Below are 17,937 nucleotides of genomic sequence, written 5' to 3'. Positions count from 1 at the left end.
TTCTTGGGTGAACTGTACAGACGCCATACCACAGCAAGCATGGAGCCCACTCAGCTCAAGACAGCAGTCATGAACATTGTAAACACCTCGTGCATTCTTGTGCAGTCTATGCTGAACCAGAACTTGAAAAACCAGGTGAGGAGGAGGCGGCTATGGCAGCGCGGCGACGAGAATGATGAGGACATGGACAAAGAATTCTCTCAAACTGCGGGCCCCGGTGCTTTGGAGATCATGCTGTTAATGGGGCAGGTTCTAGCTGTGAAATGCCGATTTTGGGCCCGGGAAACAAGCACAGACTGGTGGGACCGCATAGTGTTGCAGGTGTGGGACGATTCCCAGTGGCTGTGAAACTTTCGCATGCGTAAGGGCACTTTCATGGAACTTTGTGACTTGCTTTCCCCTGCCCTGAAACACCATAATACCAAGATGAGAGCAGCCCTCACAGTTGAGAAGCGAGTGGCAATAGCCCTCTGGAAGCTTGCAATGCCAGACAGCTACCGGTCAGTCGGGAATCAATTTGGAGTGGGAAAATCTACTGTGGGGGCTGCTGTGATGCAAGTAGCCAAAGCAATCATTGAGCTGCTGCTACCTAAGGTAGTGACTCAGGGAAATGTGCAGGTCATAGTGGATGGCTTTGCTGCAATGGGATTCCCTAATTGTGGTGGGGCAATAGATGGAACTCATATTCCTGTCTTGGCACCGGAGCACCAGGGCATCCAGTACATAAACCGCAAGGGGTACTTTTCAATGCTGCAAGCACTGGTGGATCACAAGGGACGTTTCACCAACATCAACATGGGATTGTCGGGAAGGGTTCATGATGCTTGCGTCTTCAGGAACACTACTCTGTTTAAACGGCTGCAGCAAGGGAATTACGTCCCAGACCAGAATATAACAGTTGGGGATGTTGAAATGCCTGTAGTTATCCTGGGTGACCCAACCTACTCCTTGATGCCGTGGCTCATGAAGCCATACACAGACAGCCTGGACAGTTGTCAGGAGCTGTTCAACTACAGACTGAGCAAGTGCAGAATGGTGGTAGAATGTGCATTTGGCCGTTTAAAGGGAAGCTGGCGCACGTTACTGACTCACTCAGACCTCAGTCAAACCAATATACCCATTATTATTGCTGCTTGCTGTGTGCTCCACAATCTCTGTGAGAGTAAGGGGGAGACCTTTATGGCGGGCTCGGAGGCTGAGACAAATCACCTGGCCACTGATTACGCGCAGCCAGACACCAGGGCGATTAGAAGAGCACACCAGGAAGCGCTGGGCATCAGAGAAGCTTTGAAAACCAGTTTCATGACTGGCCAGGCTACAGTGTGAAAGTTTTGTTTGCTTCTCCTTGATGAAAACCTGATCCCTTGATTGACTCATTCCCTGTAAGCAACCCACCCTCCCCCTTCAATCACAGCTTGCTTTCTAAGGAAATAAAGTCACTATTGTTTAAAAATCATGTATTCTTTATTAACTGATTATAAAAAGTGGGAGAGAACTGACAAGGTAGCCTGGGTGGGGTTTGGAAGGAGGATAGGAGGGAAGGAAAAGGCCACTTCAGAAGTTCAAAATAATGACAGCCTTTTGCTTGGGCTGTCCACTGGGGTGGAGTGGGAGGGTGCACGGAGCCTCCCCTCCCCCCCGCATTCTTACACGTGTGGGTGAGGAGGCTATGGAACTTGGAGAGGTGGGAGGGCGGTTATACAGGGGCTGCAGCATCACTCTGTGATCCTGCTGCTGTTCCTGAAGCTCCACCAGATGCCGGAGCATGTTAGTTTGATCACGCAACAGCCTCAGCATTGCATCATGCCTCCTCTGATCTTACTGCTGACACCTTTGATCTTCCTGCCGACACCTCTCATCTCGAGCGTCCCTCCTCTCTTCACATTCGTCCCTCCTGTCCTCATGTTCACTGGCATCTTTCCTGTACTTTGATACCGCGTCCTTCCACTCATTCAGATGAGCTCTTTCATTGTGGGTCATTTCCATGATTTCAGAGAACATTTTGTCTCACGTCCTTTTTTTCCACTGCCTTATTTGAGATAGTCTTCGAGACAGAACAGGGAGGCTTGAAAAATTTGCAGCTGTGGGAGGGAGGGAAAAAAAGGGAGAGAAGTATTTAAAAAGATACATTTTACAGAACAATGCTTATACTCTTTCACGGTGAACAACACTATTCGCATTACATAGCACATGTGATTTCAGTACAAGGTCACATTTTGCATCTTAATATTGAGTGCCTGTGGCTTTGATGTTAGAGATCACGGATGCAAGTCCAGGCAACAGAATTCAGCTTGCATGCGGCCATGGTAAGCCATTGTCTTTCAGCTTCTGCAGCCTTCATAAAACCAGCACCCTCCTTTCCCACATACCAAGCAAAGCCCGTTGAGTGCTGCGGCTTTTCTGTTAACTTAAAGCAGCAGAAACCAAACTAAGCCCCCACCCTATCCAATTCTCTGCAATGATCACTTTACCCCTCCCCCCACCGTGTGGCTGGTATCAGGGAAGATCCCTGCTAGCCAAATGCGAAAAGCTCAGCGCCAACCCCCTCCCCTCCCCTGCTTGGCTAACTGCAGGGAAGGATTTCTTTTCAGCCACAGGCAAACGGCCCCGTAGGAATGGCTACCTCTGTCCCCTTAAATTCCCATATTTCAACCAGGTTACCATGAACGATATCACTCCCCTGAGGATAACACAGTGAGATAAAGAACGGATGTTGCTTGATTGCCAGCAATCACTGGGACCATACGCTGCCAGACTTTGTCATGCAGTGATACCAGATTACTTGCTACATGCATGGCGTGGTCAAATGTCCTACCACGGAGGACAGAATAAGGCTGCCCTGCCCAGAAACCTTCTGCAATGGCTTTTGGAGTACCTCCAGGAGAGCTTCATAGAGATGTTCCTAGAGGATTTCCACTCCATCCCCAGACATGTTAACAGACTTTTCCAGTAGCTGTACTGGCCGCGAATGCATCCCAAGTCCTCAGGGTAAATTAATCATTTTTAAAAGCTTGCTTTTAAACCATGTTTTATATTTACAAAGGTACACTCACCAGATGTCCCTTCCATGGCTTCATGGTCTGGGATAATGGCTTGGGAGGGTTGGGAGGGTATTTCAGTCAGACTGAGAAAAATCTCCTGGCTGTTGGGGAGAAAGCAGTGCTGTGTGCTCTCCGCAAGCTCATTCTCCTCCTCCTCCTCCTCATCTTCCCCGTCTGCAGAATCCTCAGCCATGGCTGAGATTACTTTGTCCTCTGAATCCACGGACAGGGGTGGGGTAGTGGTGGCGGCCCCCCCCCCCTAGAATTGCATGCAGCTCAGTGTTGAAGCAGCATGTTTGCGGCTCTGCCCCGGACCTTCCATTTGCTTCTTTGGTTTTCTGGTAGGCTTGTCTGAACTCCTTAACCTTCACGCGGCACTGTAATGAGTCCCTATTGTGGCCTATCTCCATCATGTGCCTGGAAATTTTTTCAAATGTTTTGGCATTTCGTCTTTTGGAACAGAGTTCTGCTAGCATGCAATCATCTCCCCATGTAGCAATCAGATCCAGTACCTCCCGTACGGTCCATGCTGGTGCTCTTTTTCGATTCTGACTGCATGGTTACCTGTGCTGATGAGCTCTGTGTGGTCACCTGTGTTCTCTACGCTAGTCAAACAGGAAATGAAATTCAAAAGTTCACAGGGCTTTTTCTGTCTACCTGGCCAGTGCATCTGAGTTCAGATTGCTGTCCAGAGCGGTCACAATGGTGCACTGTGGGATAGCTCCCAGAGGCCAATACTGTCGAATTGCAGCCACACTAACCCTAATTCGAAATGGCAATACCAATTTCAGTGCTACTCCCCTCATCGGGGAGGAGTACAGACATCGATATTATGAGTCCTTTATATTGAAGTAAAGGGCTTCATTGTGTGGACTGGTGCAGGGTTAATTTGGTTTAACGCTGCTAAATTCAAGATAAACTCGTAGTGTAGACCAGGCCCAAGTAGTGCACATTGGAAAACATAATCCCAACGCTACATATAAAATTATAGGCTCTAAATTAGCTGATGTTATCACTCAAGAAAGAGATCTTGGAGTCATTGTGAAGAGTTCTCTGAAAATATCCACTCAATGTACAGTGACAGTCAAAAAAGCGAACAGAATGTAAGGAATCAATAAGAAAGGGATAAATAATAAGATATAAAATACCATATTGCTGCTATATAAATCCATGGTATGCCCACATCTTGAATACTGCATGCAGATGTGGTTGCCCCATCTCAAAAAAGGTATATTGGAATTGGAAAAGGTTCAGAAAAGGGCAACAAAAATTATTAGGGTTATGGAACAGCTTCCATATGAGGAGAGATTAATAAGACTGGGACTTTTCAGCTTGGAAAAGAGATTACTAAGGGGATACAATAGAGGTTTATAAAATCATGACTGGGGTGAAGTAAGTAAATAAGGAAGTGTTATTTACACCTTCTCATAACACAAGAACTAGGGGGTCACCAAATAGGCAGCAGGTTTAAAACAAAAAAAGGAAGTATTTTTTCACACAACACACAGTCTACCTGTGGAACTCTTTGCAAGAGGATGTTGTGAAGGCCAAGACTATAACAGGGTTCAAAAAAGAACTAGATAAGTTCATGGAGGATAGGTCCATCAATGGCTATTAGCCAGGATGGGCATGAATGGTATCCCTAATCTCTGTTTGCCAGAAGCTGGGACTGGGCAACAGGGAATGGATCACTTGATGATTACCTGTTCTGTGTATTCCCTCTGGGGCACCTGGCATTCTCCACTGTCGGAAGACAGGACACTGGACTAGATGGACCAGTATGGCCACTCTCTGTTATTAAAAGAATTATTGGGGCAAGGGGAACCACAGAAACCCGATATTTAGAGCAACTGTATTGTTACAATAATAAGAATAGTCCAATAGTTAGGGTGCTGGCCTGGGACTAGAATTCAATTCCCTGCTCCATCACTGATTTTCTGTGTGTCTGGACAAGTCACTTTAAGGTTCAGGTTCTCAAAATGTCCTTGGACTCCTAACTTCTACTGAATCCAACAGAAGTTAGGAGCTGAAATACCTTTGACAACCTGGGCCTTAGCCTCTCTGCGCCTCACTCTGCCATTTGTACATTGGAGATAAACTACTGTACATCACAGGGGTGTTGTGAGAATAAATACATCAAAGATTGTGATGCGCTCAGGCCATAGACAGATACTACATGACAACGCTTATACGTTTATGCAGGGGTATAGGCGGTTAAACAGTGCTAATAAAAATCAACATTTTAAAAGGAAAGAATAGGTTAGAAATTTGGGGGATGTGGAGAGGAGGCGAAGTAGATCTCATTAATGAAATTTTAGTTTGAATATTAAAATACCTGACCCAGCTCCACATCACTGTAATAGTTTCCCCTGAACGCACGCTACAGTTGATTGCCTATATGACCTCAGCGGTTGATACTGTCCCAAGCCTCCTAATACTGTTGACGGTTGTGGGGATAACAAGTAGAAACTTAACTAGTTTTCAGCCATTCAGGATGATTTTCCATGAATTTAAGTTAAATAATAGGCAATGCATTTCTATGGAAACAACAGGCCAATCAACCAAGAAAAGCCGTCTGAGAAAGGAAACAAACTAGCTGTTCCAACTTAATTCCAATGGTGTGGGTTCATATACTTGGTGAACAGTGTCCTTTGGGAGAAGTGCTACACAGGATTGTTGAGTACTTAGTATATAATTGCATACTATGGACTGTTTCCTGCATTTGCGGCAGAGGATTTACTTAAGGGACAATCCAATGTCAAGCCTGGGAATTTTTATGGATTTTAACGTTTGTTCGTTATTGCAAATGCACCTATTATCAGGAAAAGGCTGATGGTAAAGGGAGTTTTATGTTTTGTTGTGTAGGAGTGCCCTCCAACAGAATTTGCTTCACTATGTAAGAAGTGAAGTCCATTACAGTGAAAAGTTGTGTCACCTCTGATGATGGTTCTTGAAGAAACTTTGAAGAGTTTAGTCTCTGGAGTATTCTATGATCTTCTACAATCGCAGTTGCTAAAAGGAATGTTACAAAAAACACCCAGCTTAGATAATATGGACAATTTATTTTGCTTTGAATAGGTGTTAAGTCTGAGCATAAAGGTCAGAGTTTATTCAGTCTCTCCTCTGGGGAGGCTGCAATATTTTATAAAGCAAAGTTCAAAAGGACAAATACTGTATAGTGAAACCTAGTACCACAAATGTGCATGACACTTGAGAAATAGAAGACATAATTTCCACCCTAAAGAGCTCACATTCTATATTAAGGCTTAACCATGAAAAGCAAAGAGCTGTTATGGGGAAAGAAATGATGAGGATTACATTGATAAGGCCTTATTGTTGCTTTTGTTAGTAATGTACACATCTTGCAGAGTTTCTTCTTTTTTAAAATGTCACTTTCTTTGATGGGAGGACTAGGGGTTGTGTGTCAATTTGTGGTGACCTGGCTAGTCTAGACGAACTGTGTGAAGGGGCAAACCAAGACGAAGGGATCATTTTAAATTTTTAGAACTTTATACAGTAAAACCCCAAAATTGTACCAGAAGCATAAATAATATAGAACATTACCAAAAGGCTTATTATTTATAGTAATAAACTATAGGTTACGAACTCATTAATCTTTATGAGCTTTTACATGGTGAGCAGTTAGTACCAAATACATTGTTATTAACAAGAACAAAAGAGATTACTCTACAATACACTACGTCACTTCAAACAACCAAGTTTTCCTCTTCTTCGCTGTAAGTCCAACTCCATTTTTGCTGTCCTGTTCTTTGCTTCTATTCAGCTTGAAGAGCTCCTTAGAGTCACTGTTCCTGTGGCTGTACCTCTTTTCACTGAGTTTATCCACAAATGAGGTTTCTTCACTTATTGGGTTCTCACTTGTCCATTAGTCACCTTTGAACTGTATTCCATCAACAGATGTTCAGTAATTCTCTGTTCATGTACTTTAGGTACTTTGTGAGGGAGGGGAGGTTCTCATTATTGCTTCCAGGATGTTTGCATCTAACCCAATTTTTTGACCAATTACCTTTTCCACCAATTCTATTTCCTTTCAGTTTTTTCCCTTGAGGCTCACACTCTGGTAAGTCTTAAGATTTTATTTCCCTCTTCTTCTCTAACAGTGTCCGCTCATGTATCCAGGTCTTTTTTTTTTTTTTGGCTTATCCTGACCTGAAATCTTTTCTATTTACCTTCTTTCTTCCTTCTCACTTCCCAGTTCTCTACTTTTACCCTCTTGTTCTTCTTTCATTGTATCCCCTCACCTCCTACCCAGGCTCTGGTTCATGTGCTAGCTCAGCATCTCAATTCTACACCTCCTCTAACACCTTTTTCCAACTGCCCCTTCAGGCAGATTGCAAGCCCGTGGCCCCAGCTCGAGCTCCCTTCTCACTGGTCATTTCTCTAGCCAGGACAGCACTGTGTGCTGCTGCATTCCTGCTGCAGCCCGGCACAAGTGCCAGGAGGTGAGTTACTACACCTCTCTTCCTATTAGCCACTGATCCCATGACAGTTTCTTCAGGCTTATGTAGCATCTGTTTTTAGCAGACAGAAATATGACTGTTACGCTAAGAAAACAAAGACGATTTATGGAGAAACAATTATAATTGCATTATAGAATTCATGCCCTCGCATACTTCCTACAGATGCTACAGTGGTCACCGTCTCTCAAACTGGTCAATCAAAATAGAAAGCTTCAGTGAAGGCTAACAGGAAAGATTAGAGCCGTGGTTCTCCAACTTTTGAACTGGTGACCCCTTTCACATAGCAAGCCTCTGAATGTGACCCCCTCTTATAAATTAAAAACACTTTTAAAAATATTTAATACCATTATACATGCTGGAGGCAAAGCGGGGTTTGGGGAGGAGGCTGACAGCTCGCAACCCCCATGTAATAACCTCTCGACCCCCTGACAGGTCCTAACGCCCCAGTTTCAGAACTCCTGGATTAAAGTATTATGAGGGAGGGAAGAGAAGATATGTTCTTAATAAAGAGAATAAGAGGAGACATTTGACATTCAAGGCAGCAAGTTTAAGGAAGATTAAAGAGGTTTCATCATCAAAATACATGCTACAACCAACCTGCACAATTCAAATAATATTCAGGTGGTTAAGCAAAATAAAGCCCTGATCCTGCAAAGATTTACACCCATTTAGCTTTACTTACCGTGAGTAGTCCCATTTGTCCAAGTAAAGTTAGGCACATGTTGACCTTTGCAAGATTGGGTGCTAAAAATATTTAATGTTTTAAATGAATAGGCAAAACATTTACAACTTCACTAGCTGAATTCAATTTAGGCCAAGATTTTAGAAAGTGACTAGTGATTTCAGTGTCTCTGATTTTGGATGGCCAGTTTGACACATCTTTAAGGGAGGGTGCTCAGCACTTTTTGAAAGTCAGGCCCCTTTACAGAATCTCAAGTCAGGCACCCCAAAATCATTATTAACCATTTTTCAAAATCTTGACCTTACAGGACATTACTGTAGGCATAAATCAATGAGGGTCAGGAAAGTTCCACCCAGTCCTACAAAGTGGGCCCAATAGATTTGAGGAAAGTTCACCTTCTTTGAAGATACAGGGCACTGTTGGGAAACACGCTACCAAGCTCGATGGAGCTATGGTCAGCCTTCAGGGACCATATGACAACTGAGCATCAACATCCATACTCCAGCAGAGAGCCAGAGCTGGCTCCGCAGGCTTTATTCCTGCTGAGAGATCCCCAGTGGTGGGGAAAATCTCAGCCAGCCAGTTATATCCAGACTCTGGCTTCTTCTTGCTGCCTGAGAGGTGTAGAGGTTCGATCATACTGGAGAATCTGACCCAACAGCCATTTTGTTAGTATGAAATGTGAAATACTATGGAAAGACTAGAACACATTAAGTTAAATTGTACACATACCAAGTATTTGCCAAACCAAGCTTTTACAGTAACAGGAAATGGCACTTTATCATATGCCAAGGTCTCGTCTCTAACCACAGATTTCTCAGTAAATATCTCTTCTACAAAGCTGATATACATACAGGATTAAAATTTAAAACAGCTAAATGGGGAGAACTCTGCTCACCTGCTAAGTAGTAATACTTTCAAGCTTTCCACAATCATTTCTGATACTGACCAGGGTACCCGGTGTTATGTATGACACTGATGTGGGATCTATAGTTCTGTATCATGTACTTGGTGAAAGTCATAAAAGCAATGCTCGACTGCATACTTACACAATCTTTCAGTACTATGAAGCAGAAACAATCTAATAAATACCATGTTTTTCTACTGATGTGTTGTGCTAGCATAACAATGCTGAGATCTCAGATCTTCAGTCAAAGGGTACAGAAGGGCCTGCATAGTGTGCTTTAAATTTCTTAGGAACAAGCTGTGTATATTCCACATAAACCTACTCCTTTTTAATTAAAGAGTCACTAACCAAAGTTGACATTTGCAAGACAAATATGTAACTTCTTTAAATAAAATGATTACTAACCTTTCCTAAACTGTTGTTCTTTGAGATGGGTTGCTCATGTCTATTCCACATTAGGTGTGTGTGTGTTTCACATGCACTGATGCCAGAGATTTTTCTACCAGTAGTATTCACTGGGCTGGCTCTAGCGTCCTCTGGTGCCACACACTTACGTGCTGGTACCCACCAGACCCATACCCTCTCAGTCCCTTCTTGCCAGTCAACTCCCACAGAGGGGTAAGAGGGTGGGTCATGGAACAGACATGAAGAACACATCTCGAAGAACAACAGTTATGGAAAGGTTAGCAACCATTTTTTCCATGTTAAGTGACTCACAAGCAGTACCCAGAGGTGGGCTCAGAGCTCATGAACATGGGGACTGAAACCCAGCTCTCTTGAACCTGGCATCAGTTTCACGCCTGTGGGGATAGCATAGCGGGATGACAGGTTATGCAGTGACGATCAGGTTGCGGCCCTGCAGATGTCTTGGATCAGAAGCTGGGCGAGGAACACTGCTGAAGAGGCCTGAGCTCTTGTACAGTGATCCAGCACAACAGCTAAAGGTGGGACATTCACCTGCTCATAGCATGCCTGAATACAGGATGTTATTCAGGATGAGATTCTCTGAGCTGACATCCTTTTTGCTACTGCCACAAAGAGTTCTGTAGATCTGCAAAAGGGTTTAGTTCTCATGATGTAGAGGGGGAGGGCACACCTTGCATCCAATGAGTGAAGTCACCACTTTTCTGAATTCTTGTGAGGCTTCAGGAAGTGGACTGACAGGAAAATGGCCTGGTTGCTATGGAACTGTGAAACCATCTTTGGTAGGAAGGCCTGGTGGGGGTTGGACCTTGTCCTTGAAGTACACTGGATACGGTGACTCTGGTGTAAGGGCCTTGATTTCAGAGACCCTTCTGGCTGAGGTGATTGTTACCAGGAAGGTGACCTTCCAAGAAAGAAGCAGTAGAGTGCACGATGCCAACGGCTCAAAGGGAGGACCTGTGAACCTCAACACATTTCCATGGTGGGGGAGAGAGGGTGATGATTGGCTCGCTGATCTGAGGATAAAATCTCTCCACGACTTTAAGAAAGCAGACTGTAATTTCGTCAAAGAACACTGACCTGCCGTTCATCTGTGAGTGAAAAGTTGAAATTGCTGCTACATGCCCCTTGATGGATACAAGGGACAGACCTTGTTGCTTAAGATGGAACAAATAGCTCATGACAGACTGAAGGGAAGACTGAGTCAGAAAGAGGTCTTGTTGGGATGCCTCGATCAAAAAACGGTTCTATTTGGTGAGGTAGGAAGCCATCCATTAGGGCCACCTACTACCCAGCAAGACCTGTCAAACTTGTTCCAAACAAGGTTGCTCCTCTGGGTTCAGCCATATAACTTCCATGCAGTTAGGTGAAGGGAGCTGAGATTTGGGTGGAGTAACTGACCGTGGTCTTGAGAGATCAAATCCGGATGGAGCAGGAGTGGAAGTGGGGTTAATACTGATAGATTTAGCAGCATGCTGAACCAGTGTTGGCGAGGCCATGCCGGGGCTCTACGAATAACTCTCACCTTGCGCGTCTGATTTTCAGGAGGACCTTGTGAACCAGAGGAACCAGGAGGAACACGTAAAATAGGAGTTCTGTCCAAAGAAGCAGGAAGGCATTGGAGAGGAAGGCCAGGCTGTGCCCTCTCACTGAGCAAAACTGATGGCATTTCCTGTTCTGCAAAACAGGTCCACTTGGGGAGACTCTCACCTTTAGAAAATAACCTTGGTGACCTCTGGGTGAAGGTGTAGGCCTCAGACCGACCAACTGCTTCCACCCCCATATTAAGCAAAGAGGGGTAACAAAGGGACTACTCTTGGTGAGAGGAGAAGAATCTGCTGAGGTGATATGCCAATGCATTCTGGGCTCCCAGAAGTTATGAAGCCTCAAGGTGGATGGAGTGCTTCATGCACAAGTCCCATAGACGAACAGCCTCCTGACACAGGGCGGAGGAACGAGCACCTCCTTGCTTATTGATGTAGAAGATGGTTGCGGTATTGTCCATCAGAACTTGCACGACCTTGCTTGTCATCCAGCGAAGGAACACTTGGCAAGCCAAGCAGACCACTCTGAGCTCCCTGATGTTTGTATGCAGGGTGTTTTTTTCCTGGGACCACAGGCCTTGAGTCCTGAGGCTGTTGAGGTGCGCTCCCCAACCCAGGTCCAATGCATCTGAGATTAGGGACATTGATGGCTGGGGAGGGAGGTGAGGAGGGGGAGCAACAAAGGGGAGTCCCATCATCATCGACCATGGGTCCTTCCACCAGTTGAGGGAGATGAGAACCAGGATTGGAACAGTATGCGCAGAGTCCAAGTGGTGTCTGTTCAGAGAGTAAACTGAAGCTAGCCATGTCTGCAGGGGCCTGAGGCATAGCTTTGCGTGCTGGACCACGTATGTGCATGTTGTCATGTGTCCCAGTAGCTTGAGGCAAACCTGGGCTGTTGTGATTGAGTGCACCATGACCTTGGATATCAAATCCAACATAGTCTGGAACTGGGCCTCCAGAAGAAAGGATGGCTCTGCCCTGATAAACTTTATTCTCTGAATTGGAGTAAGAGTCGACTTTTACTCATTTATCAACAAGCCCAGTGCTTGAAAGGTGGCTTGGACCAGGTTAATGCCGTTCTTTACTTGAGCCTCTGAACAACCCTTGATCAGCCAGTCATCAAGGTACGGGTAGACCTGAATGCCTCACCCTCAGAGGAAGGCAGCTATCACTGCCATGCACATCATGAAAACCCCGGGGGCTGCAGACAGGCCGAAGGGAAGATCAGTGAATTGGTAATGAGTCTGGTTTACAATAAACCTGAGAAATCTTCTGCAGCCAGGAAAGATAGAAATGTGAAAGTAAGCATCCTTCAAATTGAGGGCAGCATACCAGTCACCTGAATTCAGGGAGGGAATGATGGAAGACAGGGAGACCATGTGGCACCTCAGTTTCTTGAGATATCTGTTGAGGTGACACAGGTCCAGGAGAGGACAAAGGCACCCTTTGGCCTTTGGGATTAGGAAATAATGAGTAAAACCCCTTCCTTCTCAAGTTTCAAGGTACTTCCTCCACAGCCCCCAACCGTAGGGCAGTCTGCAACTCCTGAGCAAAGAGTTACTTGTGAGAAGGGTCCCTGAAGCAGGACAGGGGTGGGAGGGAGGTGTAGATGAAAATTGCAGGGTATAATTGATCGCCACAGTATTTAGCATTCAGCAGTCCAATGCTACGCAGGACCATGCCAGGCTGAAGTGGGATAGTCGGTGAAAAGATAAAAGGGGAGGTAGGATTTGAAGCAAGTATAGTATCCTCAGGTGCACCTTCAAAAGGCCTGCTTGGGCCCACCGTAGCAGCTATGTGACCACGGCTGGGAGGCTGAGGTGGACAGAAGCGGTTGATGGCTCTTGTAACCTCTCCCGTTTCTCTTATAGGGGTCCTGGCTTGGAGGCAGAGTGGAGAAGCGTGGCAGCTGTTGGGGCCTGAAGTGCTTCCTCAAAGTGGACGGAGCATAGGGGCCCAGGGACCTGAGAGTGACCCTTGAGTCCTTAAGGCCGTGTAGTCTCATGTCCATCTGCTCTGAAAATAGCAAGGAGTCTTTGAAAGGGAGGTCCTGGATAGACTGTGGGACCTCCTGAGGGAATCCCAAGGACTGCAGCTAACAGCATCGTCTCATGGTGACAGGAGAGGCCACCATGTCTGTTGAGTCCAGTGCTGCCTGTAGAGAGGCGCTGGCAACATTTTTTCCTGCTACTAAGAGGGCTGAGAATTCCTGCCTTAAGTCTTGGGGCCTGGAGTCCTTCAATTTGGACAAGGAGTCTCACAAACTGTAGTATCTCCCCAGTAAAGCTTGCTGATTTGAGATAAGTAGCTGTAGACCACTGTCAAATAAACTTGCCTCACAAACAGAACAAGTTTCTTTGCATCTTTCTGTTTGGGGGTGCTCGACTGACACTCTGTCCCTTTTGTTAGCCGCTGATACACGAGAGACCCTGGAGGATGGTGAGAGTACAGATACTCATACCCACTGGTTTGCACATAATATTTCTTCTCTTCCCTCTTCAAAGTAGGAGGCAGAGAAGATAGGGTCAATCAGGTGTGACGCAGTGGGACTGGTCTTAATGTTTCCTCTGAATACTGTGTGGGTGCCTCAGTTTCCCCTATGCATTTCTTAAGTCTCCAGCGTGCATAAATAGCCGACACTCTGTCTCCTGGCAACAAATGGCTGGGGCCCTTCCCCCGCTGCAAGAAGATGACTAAAGGTGAACAAAGATCAGGTGACCTCCTGGCCCAGGAAAGAAACAAAGGCCAGAAAGGAGGGGCTAGAAGGGGTTTCAGTTTGGAGCTGGCTGGGGACAGGAAGTGAGGGTAGACGAGGTTGTCTGGCTCGTTGAGCCCCAGAATGGGCCCAGCTGATGGGGTCCCGTTCTCTGTACCTACAAGCTCTGTTTTAGACCTTGTTCCTATCATCTAATAAACCTCTGTTTTACTGGCTGGCTAAGAGTCCCGTCTGACTGCAAAGTGGGGGTGCGTGCAGGACCCTCTGGCTTCCCAGAACCACGCCTGGGTGGACTTGCCGTGGGAAGCACATGGAGGGGCATATGCTGAATGCTCCAAGGTCAGACCCAGGAAGGTGAAGCCGTGTGAGCTTCTTGCCCTGAAGAGTCTGCTCCAAGGGAGAGGAGGCTCCCCACAGTTCTGACTGGCTTTGGGGGGAGCAGTTCCAGAGCATCACCCAGGGACTCCGTGACACCAGGGCTCTGATCAGACCCATTACTGCCTTGTTAATGGGTCAGGCCACTTTAGATGGAGCTGTTGCAGCCAGAACGTCAATGAGGCTGTGAAATGATTCTTTGAGCTCCTCAATCTCAAGCCTCAGGTTAGCTGTATCTGCTTTAGAAGCTCTCGATCAGCCTAAAAGTTATCTTGGGGAAACAAGCTGCTCAGCCCTGAGACGTCCTCATCTGGGGAGGAGGAGGAGGAAGAGTTCTGTACTGGAGGAGGGGCTTCTTCCCTTTCTTCAGCCTCAATAACCTTCATAGGTGCCACGTCCTGTAAATCAGTCGCAGGGTTGGTACTGGGGTAGGGGCCGGTGCTGATCATGGCAGAGCAGGAGCCTGCCTCTTGGAAGCAACCAAGTATGAACAGTGGGAGGGTGAACCTGGTTCCGGGGGAAACCCCCAAGAGTTCCAGAATGGCTACTGCAAAGACCACTGTCCTCCTGGCCAGGTACCAGCGGGGGGATCCACACCAAGGTCCAGCACCATGTAGGATGGGTAACAGTGACCCTTATGTTGAACACAAGGCTCCGTGTCAGACTCAGATGAAGAATCCTCCCTAGGTGACCACAGAAGAGCAGTACCTCTCACTGCTTCTGATCATTGCCCCTCAAGGGTCCTGTGACGGATAGTGGGCCAGGGATGACCTCACAGAGGACAGAAGAGTTGGCTTGCCACTAGAAGGAGCTGGTAGGCCCGGTGCCAGAAAGGAGCTCAGAGCTCTCTCCTGCTCAAGGATGAAGAAGCTGGTGGCTGACCTATCAGAGTCAGTGGGACTGGGAGTGACAAGTGTCTGGCCGTTGCAAAGGCCTCTGAGGTTAAAGACATCACAATTCCACTTGTGCCATCATGACTTTCCGATGTTGGGTTCCACACTGGACTCAACGATCTTGGTGGAGTCGATGGTGTCGCCATGGGACCAGGGTGGAGGAGTGACCCAATGCAGGTTGCACTCCACCGCCTTCCCCTTGCTTGCCTTTCTTTGGCACCAAGAGCCCTCTGTCGGTGTGCTGCTTTTTGTACTTCTCTTTCGGCACCAGAGACATGCTTCACATTGAGGCTCAAGTGCTCGGTGTTGAAGCAGAGTGGCTTGGTTCTGAAAGCAATCTGAGAGCAGCCCCCCTTAAGACAGCCTTAGCGTGACTACTTTGTGCGAAGTTCAAAGTCCCAACAAATTTGGCAGCAGTCTTTCATGTAAGACTCTCCCAGACACTTCAGACAACTAGAGTGTGGGTCGTTCATGGGCATAGGCTTGCCACAGGAGGCACAAGATTTAAAGGCCAGGAACTGGGACATGCCTGGCCCCAGGGGTGAAGGGAGCCCCTTAACGATAGGGGAAGGGGTAGTAATCTACAGTGAAAGTATTTACAATATATACACTAAAACTAAACTATAGACTAAACTATGAAACAGAGAGAAACCACTGATAATCGCCCTGCAAAAGCAAGAGGAGAGGTTACAGCAACCGTCACAGGCAGTAAGAAGGATCTGAAAGGGTGCAGAGCTGGTGGTATCCCTTATACCAGCACATAAGCACACAGTACCAGAGGCAGCCTGCTGGATACCACTGCGTGAAAAAATGTCTGGCAACAGTGCAAGCAGCATGCACACACCTACCATGGAATGGACATGAGCAAGCACTCAGAGTACAAGTTATTTCAGATATTGTTTGAATATCAATTTACTGAAAGATCACTTTCAGAGCTTATTACACAGTGAGAGAAATACTTTAGGCTATAAAACCTCTTTTCTCAATAAAGTTTCTGGCTCTGATGGCTTTTCTGTTAGTTTTATTATAAAATTACTTTCTCCCTTTTGGTAGATACCTTTATAGCGTCCAGTGTTCCAAACAACTCCTACAACTCTATCATCAGCCTGTATTTCCTCAAGGGAAAAAATATAGGCCAGTCTGTGATACTCTTGCTCACACTGAAGAGTATATTAGGGTATGTCTACACTGCAGTTAAAAACCTGTGGCTGCCCCATGTCAGCTGACTCGGGCTAAGGGGCTGTTTAACTGCTGAGTAGACATAGGCTCAGGCAGCAGCCTGGGCTCTAGGACCTTGTGAGGTGGGAAGGTCCTAGAGCCTAGGCTGCAGCCCGAGCCCAAATAGCTAAACTGCAGTTAAACAGCCCCTTTGCCCGAGCCCTGCAAGCGCGGGTCAGCTGGCATGGGCCAGCCACAAGCATCTAATTGTAGCATCGACATACCCATAACACAAGCAATCTCAGTGAAGTCAACAGGATTCACTGTGGGATAAAGTACATATAATTGTTTGATTACAGATATCGCAACCTGGGCGACAGAACACTGTGCCTTGTATAAGTTTCTTGCATATTTAAAACTCTTGATAAATAAACTTGTGCACGAATCCTGTAAGCCAGCATGTGTGTGAGGACATCTGAGCGTACACTTGTGTGGGGTTCTCTGTGGCTGTCGGGATCTGCCCATGATTATCAGTTTGCAGGAACTTATTCTGCGTTTGATTTCTAGGAAGATGCTCTTCAGGATATGGACTGTCCTTTACTATGTTTGTATAGTGTTCAACATGATGAGACCCCAATCCTAGCTAGGTGCTACTATAATAAAGTTGTATTAACATACAATATGTGCCATTAAAACACCAATACCTTCAATTTGGGGGAGGGATAGCTCAGTGGTTTGAGCACTGGCCTGCTAAACCCAGGGTTGTGAGCTCAGTCCTTGAGGGGGGACCACTTAGGAATCTGGGGCAAAAATCAGTACTTGGTCCTGCTAATGAAGGCAGGGGGCTGGACTTGACCTTCTGAGGTCCCTTCCAGTTCTAGGAGATAAATAATAATTGGCGATATACCTATTTATTTAATTTTGTCAGATTAATGAAAATCCCATTGATTTGGCCTACAATTACCCAAATTAGATAAGTGCTATATTAAGTTTGCCATTTCTAATGTTATGGTGAATCCAACGGAAAGGTTCAAATTTGGGAAGATAGGTGGGATTGTTTGTTTTTTACCCATACTGCTATATTAATATAACCACTTGTACAAGTCAGAAGAAGTGCCCATAATAAAACAGCTCATTAAAATGAAAATACTATTACATTTGGAAGAAATCCAACAGCAACCATTCAGATGACAGTTATGAAATAGCTTCCGACATTTCTGATTTAATTATGACAATTTCTGTCCCTTATTCATTTGCCTTAACCCCTGTAGTTAAGATTGCATAACAATTTATCTTCTAGCCTCCTGTGCTCAGTCATTCATAACTTTCTAAAGCTTTTCAACTATTGAGCTAAATTTTTCCAGGTTTGACCTCTACCTCAAAATGAACCTCTATATAAAAATGAGGGGGAGTCTGAACAAAAATGGTATAGCAATTACGGAGTTCTAAGACAGTGTAGGAGGGGAAGGAGAAGGCAGAAGAAACCCAACTTTTCCCATTTACTTTATTTTTAGGACAAGCTCTACATGGACAAAATGGCTAAAGTGTGGAAGGTGAAATACAGCATAGGAAAAATAGCCCTGACCCTTTACTAAGAAGCAATGCCTTTCACTGTTCTGAAATAAAACTGGCTCAATTTGTCCAAAATATTTGCCATTGAAAATCTCATCGTAAATATAGAGTAGATTTTTCCCCCACAGCTCAAAAAGTACCC

General features: G+C 45.8%; 1 protein-coding gene across 1 annotated transcript in view; it reads right to left on the bottom strand.

Annotated features, from left to right (window-relative positions):
- Positions 1-17,937, bottom strand: part of LRRC32 (leucine rich repeat containing 32) — a 360,881-nt gene that overhangs the window by 65,180 nt on the left and 277,764 nt on the right. The window lies entirely within an intron of this gene.

Source organism: Gopherus flavomarginatus, chromosome 1, assembly GCF_025201925.1.
Source record: "Gopherus flavomarginatus isolate rGopFla2 chromosome 1, rGopFla2.mat.asm, whole genome shotgun sequence".
Taxonomy (NCBI): Eukaryota; Metazoa; Chordata; order Testudines; family Testudinidae; genus Gopherus; species Gopherus flavomarginatus.
This window is presented reverse-complemented; position numbering and strand designations above follow the sequence as displayed.